This window comes from Cyprinus carpio, chromosome B3, assembly GCF_018340385.1.
Source record: "Cyprinus carpio isolate SPL01 chromosome B3, ASM1834038v1, whole genome shotgun sequence".
NCBI lineage: Eukaryota > Metazoa > Chordata > Actinopteri > Cypriniformes > Cyprinidae > Cyprinus > Cyprinus carpio.
In genome coordinates, this window is record NC_056599.1 from 4,079,535 (window position 1) to 4,088,846 (window position 9,312).

The 9,312-nt window shown below is 35.1% G+C and overlaps 1 pseudogene; it reads left to right on the forward strand.

Moving 5' to 3' along the window:
* Positions 1-725: 725 nt before the first annotated feature.
* Positions 726-8,163, forward strand: LOC122136735 (annotated as a pseudogene).
* The last annotated feature ends 1,149 nt before the right edge of the window (positions 8,164-9,312 follow it).

The window sequence follows — 9,312 nt, forward strand, 5'->3', positions numbered from 1 at the left end:
GGTCTACACGAATTCTGATGTCTCCGTTCTTTTGATGACTGGCACCATTGGGGCACAGCATGGAGTGGTGCATCGAGAAACCTCTTCAATCACAACCAGCCGTTCCATTCTGTCTTATTCCTGTTTTAAATTCGTAAGCATTGGAATTGGTACTTTACGAGCTACATGAAGACTGTATGGCACCGCTGTACTTTTAAGCATTATTTAAACTGGTTCTCATGCCATCAGTCTCACAGAGCCAAACACACTCTCTGTTAATTCGTTTATTCTTTTTATTAGCCCCATTTGAATTGCAGCACTGCTGTTGCAGCAGATTTCCAGCGTGGGCTCCTCTCACCACATATGCATTCATCAAGTGTTTTATATATATATATATCACTTACTTTTCATCTCATCTGGCCCATACAACCCAGCTTGATACCAGGATTGTTCAGTATGACATTGGTTTTGCTCAGTGGTATCTTATTTCTCAGGCTTTCATAGCTTTCTCTGATATTACAGTGTCATCTGCACCAGAGTTGATTTTGAAATAGATTATTTGGCCTTCCGTAAGAATGTCAGCTGTCCATGGAGGAATGAGTGCATCCTTACCAGACATTGTGCCCAGGGCCCTCTGAATTCTTAATCCAGGCCTGCATGTAAGGGTTTATGGGTTTTTATGTTTTTTTTTGTGTATTTTCATTGTTCCTTTATGTTTTATCCAATAATTTATAGCAGTTTATTTTAACATTTCAGTGCAAGTTCATTTTTAATACAATTAAAAGATTTTAAAAAGATTTTACCTGAAGAAATGCTGATGTTCCTGTCTGACTTTTTTAAACACAGTCATGTGATCATAAACTCCTCCCTCTCACAGCTCTTACCAGGAAGAGACTGACGTGTTATTTCTGCTTTCTGTCAAACTGACTCTCTTCTCTACTGACAAAAACAATAAAGAACCAGCCATCAGTGAAGAACCAAGAGAAACACTTTACAGAAGGATCTTTGTGAAGTTTGTTTCTGAATAGAGAGCAGATCTTTGTGATTCTCGTGGGGATTTGTTTTTTTAAACTGTTGTTCAGAAAGTGAAAGTAAAGTTTAGATCGCTGGAGCTCAAAGAGTGAAAATGGCTTCTCTATCTGAAGATGATTTTTCTTGTCCTGTATGTCAGGAAATCTTCAAGAATCCTGTTGTTTTATCATGTAGTCACAGTGTCTGTAAAGAGTGTCTTCAGCAGTTCTGGAGAACCAAGAAAACTCAGGAGTGTCCCGTCTGCAGAAGAAGATCCTCAAAAGAACAGCCTCCAGTTAATCTAGCATTAAAAAACTTGTGTGAGTCATTCCTGAAGGAGAGAAATGAGGTTCGTTCATCAGGATCTGAGGAGATCTGCAGTTTACACAGTGAGAAACTCAAACTCTTCTGTCTGGAGGACAAACAGCCGGTGTGTGTAGTTTGCAGAGATTCAAAAAAACATGACAATCATAAATTCAGACCCATCGATGAAGTGCTTTCATCATATAAGGTGAGAAAAGTGGCTTTTATCCAGCTTCATGTTGTTATAAAAGTTCTGTTCAAGTGTTGATTTGATCAGAGCTGCTTGTGTTTAGTTCAGCTGAACTCCATTATCAATAAAGTTTCATAGATTTGAGGAATTATTATCTAGGGGGGAAATACTTTTTCACACAGACACAGTGGTATTACATGAACTTTTTTTTTTTTTTTGCTTCGATAAATAACTTTGTCATTTATGATCTTTTGTTTTTTTTGTTTTTATTTGAGTTTGTTTTCTTGTAGAGATTAATTTCTGAATTAATTTAGTATGAGATAGTATGAGAAATCAGGATGGGGCAAATACTTATGGTTTTATCTTCTTTTTTCACTGTAATCTGGTGTTTTATGGATTTGATTTTATTTAATTCTAGGAGGAGCTCAATACAGCACTGAACTCATTACAGAAGAAACTTCAACAAAATGAAAAAATGAAAGGAGAGTTTGAGAAAACAGTTCAACACATCGAGGTGAGGAAACAGAGTCCAGAGTGTTAGGGTCAAGCTCGTTCCAAGACCGCAACATAAAGAGGGAGACAGACAATGAAGTAGGGTTTAAATAATTTATAATTTATTGGGAAAATAAATTAAGCAATAAAAAATAAAAAATATTCTTTGGAAAAAGAAATAACAACAACAACAAAATATGTTAAATATATGTCTAAATGCAATGAAATATCAATATTAAAAGGGAAAAATAACACCCACGCTGTCTTAGAAAAGACTGCTGGTATGCAATGCCCCAGGTGTGCCACACTCTCACTGGCAGCCACTGCAACACTAAAAGAATGCTTAAAATTTGGGGCCAAAAGTACAGGAGCTGTAGCCAACATCATTTTTACATTGTTAAATGCTTCCTAACACTTCTATGACCACACAAATGGCACTTTGGTACTAAGGAGATCAGTTAGTGGGACCACAACAGTAGCAAAGTTTCTACTAAAACCTCTATAGTAACCTGCCATACCCCAAAATCTGTGAAGTTCACGTTGGTTTTGAGGCACAGCGACTTCACAGACAGCTCAATCTTCACTTCTACAGACCTAACCTGCCCACCACCCACCACCTTACCAAGATAGGTAACCCTGGCTTTCCCAAACTCACATTTGGCCAGGTTTATAGTAAGATTAGCAGCGGCGAGATGAGAAAACAGTTCCCTGATTTGTGACAAGTGATCAGTCAGGGTATTACTATATAAAACCACATCATCATCAATGTAGGCCTCACATACATGCATCCCATATAAAACATTGTTAACAAGATGCTGAAATGTAGCTGCAGCAATTCATACTCCAAATGGCATAACTTTATACTGTAAGAAATTGTCAGGTGTCACAAAAGCAGACAACTCTTTTGCTCGATCGGTTAAAGGCACCTGCAGTATCCGTTCAGAAGAACAAATTTGTTCACAAACTGAGCTGAGCCAACTCTATTGACACAATCATCACACCTTGCAGAGGAATTCTGAGAATGGGTCACCATACTTGGCTGTATGTCACGTCACTTTTTTATAGTCAGTGCAAAAAACAATACGTCACATCTGGTTTATTAACCAGCAGACAGAGGAGCTCCATGCACTGAAACTGGGCTCAGCAAGATCATGAGTTAAAAGATATTCGACTTCCTGACCTAGTATTTCCCTCTTCCTAGGATTAACACGATATGCATGCTGTTTAATAGATGGTGCTGTACCAACATCCCTCTCTTGAGAAAACTGTAGCGCTCAAAACAGGAAAAAAATATGTCCTTGTACGGCAGGATCCAGTAGGATACTTGATAATGAGCAAGGAAGTAAAACAGTTAAGACATCGACACTTTACCAGTAAACACACACTGTAACATAAGTGGCCACACTTCTTTGGGCCACTTCAGTGTGGTTGCTACTCTCTCAAAATGAGCAAAATATTGATCAGCATCCTTCTCTAAGAAGAGTGGCACCAGATGGATATTTTTGGTAATATCAAACAATGGTTCTTGAGGAACTAAGTGGGTCAGAGGTTCAGGAGACGCACCACGCCTCCAGTTCTGATTTCTGAAGAGCAGTGGTTTGTAACAAGAGTCATTTTCATTACAGCTGTAGATCACTAGATACAGTTATGATCTGATATATTTAATATAATGGACTCCAGCTGATTATTTGTGTAAATGACGGTCATCAATCTGCTTCTGGATCATTATATGTCTGTCTCTGAGTTTCTCTCAGGTCTGAATGATGTGATGTGTTGATGTGTGTTGATGGAGAAGATTGAAGTGAATGTGGTTTGATTTCAGTTTCAAGTTGAGCACACAGAGCGTCAGATTAAACAGCAGTTTGAGAAGCTTCATCAGTTTCTCAGAGATGAAGAAGAAGCTACAATCACTGCACTGAGAGAGGAAGAGGAGCAGAAGAAGCAGATGATGAAGGAGAAGCTGGAGGAGATCAACACACACATCTCAGCTCTTTCACACACAATCAAAGACACGGAGGAGATGATGAGAGCCAGTGACGTCTGCTTTCTGAAGGTCTGATTCCAGATCACTGATTGATGATTGATTGATTTATTGATGATGATTGATTGATTGATTGATTGATTGATTGATTGTTTATTTGATTGATTTGTTGTTTGATTGATTTGTTTGATTGATTGATTGGTTGATGATTGATTTTGTTGTTGATTGTTGTTTTTGTTTTTGTTGTGTTTCCCGTCTCGATGGAAAGGTGAGTGATCTGCTGCTGTCTCTGCTTCTGATCAAAGACACTGCAGTTCTGATCCTGAATGTTCTTCCAGAGTCCAGATCTCATCACAGCCGGATCCACAGACTCCTTCTGGAGCTTTGATTCATGTGCCGCGTTACTTGGGCAACCTGCCCTTCAGAGTCTGGAAGAAGATGCAGGACATCGTCCAGAACAGTGAGTCTGACTGCAGAAGATCTGAACTTCATACAAACACACTGGAAATTATGCAATATTGACAGATTTCAGCATTATGTGTGAAGAACCAGATCATCTACTTCACCAAAATCAGCAGCTCACTTTAGAAAGGGGTGTAAAACTAAAACTAAAAACTAAACTCAAGTTAAAGTACAGATACTCTGTGAAATAATAACTTTCTTAATAAAAGTAAAAAAGTAAGATCTTAAATTGTACTCAAGTATTAAAAAAGTCAATTTTAAAAAAGTAATCCAACAAAAGAAAAAAGAAAAGAGATTCTTGTTTCATCATATTGAACCATCTTCTCAATGCAAAGTGAAATTGCTTCAAAATAAACTGCATGAAATGTTTTGTCAGACAGACAAACAAAAGTTTATTTAAAGAGAGAAAACCAAATGCAGAGGCACAGATCAAACTCATCTGTCTAGAGCAGGAACAACAATTAAAATGAAGCATAAATAATCCATCCTTTACACCTCAATGCCATCCCATACGTGAACGACTTTTCTTTCTTCAGATGAACACAGACTAAGAGTTTTAGAGAAAATAATCAATCTTTCTGCACATAATGCAGTGTACAGCTTGTACAAGGATGATGCTTTAAAAACTACACACAGACAAGACGACAGTAACTCATATTATTATTAAATAATAATTCATTGACAGTCCTGAGTGTTGCTCAATATATCATTATGATACAAGTCATCGACTCTCAGGTAAGAACAGCTCTAAACATGACTTACAGTTCATTTACACACTTTTTGGTTATTTTTGTAACATTTAATTTAAAAAGTAATCATGGCCACTAAAACATGAATTGTATTTCAATTCTTATCACTGATTTTATTTGCACTCAGTCTTGTGCATTCAGCCAATATAGTACACAGACAGCTAATGACAAAAATAATGACTAAACCTTAATATGCTTCCTCACATTTGATGGCAAAGGAGTTTTGAGGCCAGGAATTGACCTGATGAAAGTTTGACCCGAAGGATGAGCTCGATGCATGAAACAATCCTCATTATCAGCAGGTTTGAGCTTCTGCACCATATTTAATGTGTGCAAGATCAAATAAAAATGCAAAAATGTAATCAGTACTTTTCAAGTTGAAATAACATTGTGAGGAGTAAAAAGTACTGCTTTTTCCTTCATGAAAGTAATCAAGTAAAAGTACAAGTAGTCACTTTAAATTGTACTTGAAGAAAGTACAGATATCATACTTAACTACAGTAATCAAGTAGAATTACTCAAGTATTTTACAGCCCTGCTTTTAGAAATAATCAATCCCAGAATTCAGTGCGGTTGACTTTCATCTTCAGTGTGTTATGATTATTAGCGTAACTTGCAATGTTTTTATTCACATTAACTTTCGATGTTAAATTCATATTAAATATAAACTCAGTCGTGTTAAAAATATGTGATGGCATGGCACCCATATCTGTTAATTTAGTAAACAGACAGGTTTTTATGCATAGTTAATAGATTATATTGTTAGGTTACTTTGACCATCGCCCGATCAACATAATCTATATAACCCGAGAATCAAGATATTTCATGATCTAGTTAATGTTTCAATGAAAAAAATAAATAAAAATAAAGCTGTGTGTCACATGACCCCCCCCCCCCCCAAACTCGTGCCCTCTCAAAAATAATGAGGGCATGACGCTTCCCTCTAACTCTAGCACACTCTATTCTAATTCTATTCTTTTAAAATTTGTTACTTTTAGACTTGCACTGTATTCATTTATTAATTACTTGTTTTCTTAAAAAAAAAACTAACACTAGCTTCTCTATCTGTTTTCTTTTGTATTTTTATTTATTATACATTTAGCAAAAAAAAAAAAAGACCTCTAACACTAGCTATTCTTTTTCTATTCGGTCTGTCTTCTTTTTATTTATTATATTATTTAAAAGCCTGTGCTATGTGTACTGTGTTAATCTAACTGAGACTTGTTATAGCACTCTTATATCATTGCTCTTTTGTTGATTTTGATTGCTTCTATTGTCCTCATTTATAAGTCACTTTGGATAAAAGCATCTGCTAAATGTGTGTGTGTGTGTGTGTGTGTGTGTGTTTTTGTTTGTTATTGAATAATTTTGTAAGTGTTTTTGTTCTTTTTATTACAGTAAAAATCTATTTAGCTTCTTTTAATATGTATAATTATAACTAATTATATTTCATTTTTTAGTTTTAGTCATTTGAATACTTCACATTTATTTTATTTCCAGCCAAAGCAACTTTTCTAATCATTAAACAGAATATTTTTATTTATTGTATAATATTTATAATATATTGTAGTTTTGTTAATACCAGCAAGCTTATTGTTGTTGTTATTTTTTAAAACATTTATTATTATTATTATTATTATTTCACCACATTATTGTGGAATAATATCTACTGTTATATATTTTTAATAATTAGGCAGCATTCAGTAAAAGCTTTGTGTTCCAAACAAGAGAAACAGTGAAGAAAATCATAAAGATATAATCATTATTTCTGTATTATTATTATTATAATCTCATTTGAATATGAAATCATGTGTAAAGTTCTGTTCAAAGGTAATATTTTGTATTAAAAGCAGCTTCTGACTATAATTGAATATAAATGAGAGCGTAAATGAATATGTTTTCAGTTTGTCTTCACACCTCTGACTGTTTGTGATTGAACTCTCAGTCTTGATAAATCAGACAGAGAATGACTGACAGTGATGAGAGGAACATGTCTGATGTGTTTGATCAACAGGAGAGTGTCATAATTCATAATCATCTGTGTTGTGTTCACTCTTGATCATTATATGATCATCAGAATAACAGCATCTGTTGATTGTGTGTCATCAGCTCCTGTGATTCTGGATCCAAACACGGCTCATCTACGTCTCGTTCTGTCTGATGATCTGACCAGTGTGAGAGTCAGCGGTTATCAACCTGTTCCTGATAATCCAGAGAGATTTGACTCTTATGCCTGTGTTCTGGGTTCAGAGGGGTTTAACTCAGGAACACACTGCTGGGATGTGGAGCTTAAACAGAGTTCAGGCTGGAGTCTTGGAGTAACTACAGCATCAAACCAGAGGAAGGGAGGGGGTTTCTTCTACACTGATGTCTGGTGTGTGTGGTATAGTACCAGAGGAAGGGCTCCAGGTTCTGGTTTTCACGTTGAAAGGATCTTGATCGTGTGAGAGTGAATCTGGACTATGACAGAGGAACAGTGTCATTCTCTGATCCTGTAACTAACACACATCTACACACATTCACAACCTCCTTCACTCACACACTCTTTCCTTTCTTCTGTTGTTATGATTATCATTCCATCTTATCGATCAATAGTCAGTAATCTGTGGCTCTGGATCTTCCTGCTTTCATCTTTCATCATGTTTCAGTATTTAATCACATGAGTAAGAGACTGTTGATCAGAAAACAAGCACATTTATTCATCTTTAAAAATGAAGAATTATTAAAACACGTGATGAAGAGTTAAAATAATTCATCTTAATCATATCTGACCAATGAGAAACAGTGATGTGTAACAGATCCCTGACTAAATGATCAAATCATGTTTATTGATGTAAATGGTCTAGAAATACTTGATTCAGCTGTTTCTGAATCTGATTCTCAGATCAAATGATTCACAGCAAATATTAATAATCGCTGGTATAAACTAACAATGTGTGATTTCATGATTTCAGTCTCATTTTCAGATTGAAACATTAAAAGTTTATCATGATTATTAGGTTTTATATTATTGTGTGGTTTCTTGATTTCATTATTTTTTTCTTTGTTTCTCAAAATATTCAAGTCACGTTTATTTCTGTAGAGCTTTATATAATACAGATTGATTCAAAGCAGCTTTACATTAATAAACAGGAAAATTACAGCATCTGTGTTGGAAAATGTATTTAAATATAGATTTATTTGATTATAATTTAATGTCAGATAAAGCAGATCTTCAGAAGACAATGTATCGTGTCATTATTTTGATGAATTTAAACTCTTCCAGATGAAGTGTGACGGTTCTGTTCTGTTTTGGTTTGGTTTCCTGATTTAGTTATTCATTCGTTTCTCTGGTTTTTGATTAATTAGCTCCACAGCTGTTTCAGTTCTCCCTAATCACCTTTTCTAAAATTATTATCTATTACAATATTAATATCTCTAATAAATATTGTATCACTACAAAAACTAGTTTGATGATCAATGCTAACAGGAGAGATCCAGGATTTTTCCACACAATGATGCCCACTCAAAATTGTAAAACGGTGCAATTTAACAGGGTAATTAGTGTAGCTCCCCCACGGTTTGTAGTATAGTTCTCCCTAATAAATAAAACCCCTTTTTCTAAATATATTACAGAGTATTCTCTATTACAATATTAATATCTCTAATAAATATTGTATCACTACAAAATCAGTTTGATCAATGCTAACAGGAGAGAATCCAGGATTTCACAATAATGATCCCACTGTGCCAGGGATTGCAAAAGATAACAGAGTATTCTCTCGGCCTCACAGCGATCATACTGAGAAATTCAGAATATGTTAAAAGCAGACCTTGTTCATTAAGCAACTGACTAACTGTAAGAATTCCACTGTCGTACCGTGTCTGATTAAAGATTTTCTTTAATATCTTGCAAGATATCTTTATTATTCCATATAAAATATCGGTGCGGTGAAAAGTTATGTTTATAGATTAATTGCCAAGCCAGCAGTGCCTGCTTATGAAAGTTTGCCATTTTCACTGGGATTTCTTCAACTGAAAAATTACATTTTAAAAGGAAATTAATGCCACCCAAAGAGTTAAATATGTAACTGGGGAAAACATTCCATACACTATCTTTATTTTTAATAAATTCAATTATCCATTTTATCTTAAACACATTATTA